Genomic DNA, 4,017 nt, shown 5'->3' with positions numbered 1-4,017 from the left:
CAACGAGCTCGCTCCTTCGATGTAGCTACAACGAGATTGTTGCCTCGATGCAGCCACAACCAAGGGTTTGGCTCGATGCAGCCACAACGAAGGGTTTGGCTCGATGCAGACACAACGAGATTTTTGCCTCGATGTAGCCACAATGAGCTCGCTCCTTCGATGTAGCCACAACGAGCTTGTTTGCTCGATGCAGCCACAACGAAGGGTTTGGCTCGATGCAGCCACAACGAAGGGTTTGGCTGTATGTAGTCACAACGTGTTGGTTGTATTTATGCAGTAACATGGAGCTTGTTAGCTTATTGTACTGCCTCTACGCCAATAAAGTGTGGCTTTATACTTTCCGTGCAGCTCTCGGGGCCGCCTTGCCTCCTGGACGGGTGCTCGAAGAGAGTGCCCGTGGTGGCTATCGAAGAGACCCCTCTTACCTCCCGTTGGTTAACGGTCTGCTTAAGTAGCTGAAAGAGCTTTGCAGGTCGGTTGTGATGGGTGTCTCTATCACAGCAAGGCCATTGATGGCACAAAGTCCAAATTTGTTTTACGAAAGAAAACAAATTTTTAAACATCTTTCCCACCACTTTGATCGTGTTGTACCAAATGTTAGAAGAAGTAGGTGTAGTCCTTTTTCATGGCAATAATTATTACAGCGATAATTTATAATCTGGATTTTTATAGTCCACGCCTCGGACATTTCTGGATAATTATGAAATGTCCCCATTTAGACAGTGATGCTGTGACCTGTGTAGGAACGAGCGGTGTCCTCGTGTTCTTGGTTTTGTAACAGTGTCTTTGTCTCTGCGGCTGTTGTCGGTGACTCTTTTCTCTGTCTGTTTATTGGATTGTTTATGCGTGTTTCTCTGGGGGTCTACCCTTCTTCCGTTTTGGTGTCCTTGTCTGACTGGCTGCCTGTGTCCTGCTCGATGACTGGATGACTCTTTCTGTCCACCTGGTCATCCATTTGTTTCCGCAATTGTCTTTTTTTCTTTCTCTCTCTCTGCTTGGCTGTTTCTTTTAACTTTTTTTTTTCAGGGTCTTTGTCTGTCTGTTTGCATATCTAGCAGCATATATAAGCAACCCCTAAGATAGTCTTGACGATACATATGACATGAATTCCCAAGTCAGGCCATCATGTCGGCATCTCCTGTAATGGAAATTGAAGGAGAACAAACATTTATTGTTTGCCTTGTGTATGGACAAAATATATAGCGGCAAAGTTTATTTTGATTTATTTATTTTTATTTATTTTTTTTCATGTGACTGAGAAAATATCAGTAGATCACACACACACACACACACACACACACACACACACACACACACACACACACACATGAGAGAGAGAATCGTCACATCAGTTCCATAACACACACACGAGAGAGAGAGAGAGAGAGAGAGAGAGAGAGAGAGAGAGAGAGAGAGAGAGAGAGAGAGAGAGAGAGAGAGAGAGAGAGAGAGAGAGAGAGAGAGAGAGAGAGAATCGCCACATCAGTTCCAAAACACTGCTATACTTCGTCAAAATTTATGGCAACTCCCTCCTTTTCCTCCTCCTCCTCCTCCTTCTCCTCCTCCTCCTTCTCCTCCTCCTCCTCCTCCTCCTCCTCCTCCTCCTCCTCCTTCTCCTCCTCGTCCTCCTTCTCCTCCTCTTTGTCGTCCTCCATTTGTATATAGAGTTGGCTGTGAGTTTTTCATGTTCCCCGGTGCCTCCAAGTGGTAGGTGGGGAGGAGCCTTCTGCTGTATTACCCTTCATGCTTCCTTCTCCTTGTACTGAGAGAGATGGACCTTCAATGGAATGTTACCGTTAATATACACAGGACCAGTTACGTTATTGTCATACTCTTCCTCTTCCTCCTCCTCTTCCTCTTTCTCTTTCTCTTTCTCTTCTTTCTCCTCTTGTTCTTTCTGCATGTGTGAAGGCGTGACCTGACCTCCTCTTCCACCCTTTTCTGCCCTCCTTAGGTGACCTATCTGCCGCAGTGCGTGGCTGTCAGGTCATTCTGTGTGTGTGTGTGTGTGTGTGTGTGTGTGTGTGTGTGTGTTGTTTGTTTACTTCTTCTTCTTCTTCTTCTTCTTCTTCTTCTTCTTCTTCTTCTCTCTCTCTCTCTCTCTCTCTCTCTCTCTCTCTTTTTTTTTTTTTTTATTTAAACATAGGTACATTATCAGCCGAAGGCGCACTGCCGTGTGCAACCTATTTTAGGGGTGGGACACAACACACAAATACAAATATAAATATATATACATATATATACATTCTTTATGATAGACTTGTATTAATATTGTTAGCAGGGGGGTTGGGAATGAGCCCCTCCAGTGGTGTGCTGCTAACTTCACGTCCTGGGTATCCATCCCCCTGATATGAGGGACGGAGGACGCGAAGACGTTCCACAGTCTGGAGACTCGCCCCCAAAAGGTGCGCTGGTGTTGGCTGGAGCGGGAACGCGGCACTTCCACTGAGTCACCACTGGATAACTCTCTCTCTCTCTCTCTCTCTCTCTCTCTCTCTCTCTCTCTCTCTCGTCTTCCTTCACTTACCTTGTCACCACCTCTCCTCCCCCTCCTTCTCCTCGGCACCCAATCCTACACAAACACTCGCTTGAGATATAGCGTGTGTCTGTCTGTCTGTCTGTCTGTCACTTGAGTGCCAAGTGATGCCAAACTCTCTCTCTCTCTCTCTCTCTCTCTCTCTCTCTCTCTCTCTCTCTCTCTCTCTCTCTCTCTCTCTCTCTCTCCTCTTATGGTAAATGACTGTCAAGAAACCTCCTCCTCCTCCTCCTCTTCTTTTTATCTTCCTCTCTTTTCTTCGTCTTCCTAAACAGTTCTCTCTCTCTCTCTCTCTCTCTCTCTCTCTCTCTCTCTCTCTCTCTCTCTCTCTCTCTCTCTCTCTCTCTCTCTCTCTCTCTCTCTCTCTTTTCTCCACTCCTTTTCTTTTTTCTCTATATATACACTACCTTTATTACTCTCCTCCTCCTCCTCCTGCTCCTCAAGGAAAACGTAAAATAATCAAATAGAAAACGAGTAACGAAATTCTCATTTTATTTATTTTTTTTCTTTAGTTTCTCCTTGAATTCCTTAAACGTATACTATTAAGAAAGATATTAAGACATGTATTGATAACGAAAACGGAGGAAAAGTCAATTAGTAAGTGATAAAAGGGTTATTTCTCTGTTTATATTGCAATTCTACATTTTTATTTAGTTACCCCTTCAATTATTTCAAGGAGAACTATTACGGAACATACATAGACAGTTATAGAAAATGGAGGAAACGCTAATTTGTAAGCGAGAGAGAGAGAGAGAGAGAGAGAGAGAGAGAGAGAGAGAGAGAGAGAGAGAGAGAGAGAGAGAGAGAGAGAGAGAGGAGCTTAAAAAGCTGCGGATATGAAAGATAGAGGGGAGAGGGGAGAGTGAAGGCCAAAGACAACAACAACAAGAACAACCTATTACTACCACTACTACTACTACTACTATTGCTACTACTACTACTACTACTACTATTGCTACTACTACTACTACTACTACTACTACTACTATTGTTCATCGTCTTCTTTTTCCTCTTCTTATTCATCTTTTCTTTTCTCTCTTTTATTCCCTTTCTATTTATCACTCGTTCCATATATACATTACCTTTATTACTCTCCTCCTCCTCCTCCTCTTATACGCGGCGCGGGGGTGTAGCTCAGTGGTAGAGCGTTCGCTTTGCATGTGAAAGGCCCCGGGTTCGATTCCCGGCACCTCCACCAACAGGGGATGTAGCTCAAGTGGTAGAGCGCTCGCTTAGCATGCGAGAGGCACGGGGATCGATGACCCGCATCTCCAGTTTTCAGTCGTGCCCTTCCGCTTGTGTGGAGCAGACGTGTTGTGACCTGACCTACGCAGGACCAGCAGCCCATATCGTTAAACCAGTCGCTAAGTTTATTTTGTTTTACCTGTTTCTGTTCTGTTGTGTTGTGTTTTCCTGTACAGCTCAGACTCCATACAAATTACACAACACTTCTTGACGCAAACACAGTGATACATTTGTTA

At 44.6% G+C, this 4,017-nt stretch overlaps 1 non-coding gene across 1 annotated transcript; it reads left to right on the top strand.

The window, feature by feature from the left end:
- Window positions 1–3,659: 3,659 nt before the first annotated feature.
- Window positions 3,660–3,731, top strand: Trnaa-ugc (transfer RNA alanine (anticodon UGC)). Its single transcript has one exon. It is a non-coding gene; the product is annotated as a tRNA-Ala (tRNA).
- The last annotated feature ends 286 nt before the right edge of the window (window positions 3,732–4,017 follow it).

Source organism: Scylla paramamosain, chromosome 23 (genome assembly GCF_035594125.1).
Source record: "Scylla paramamosain isolate STU-SP2022 chromosome 23, ASM3559412v1, whole genome shotgun sequence".
NCBI lineage: Eukaryota > Metazoa > Arthropoda > Malacostraca > Decapoda > Portunidae > Scylla > Scylla paramamosain.
Note: the sequence above shows the minus strand (reverse complement) of the source record. Positions and strands in the feature narration are given on the sequence as shown.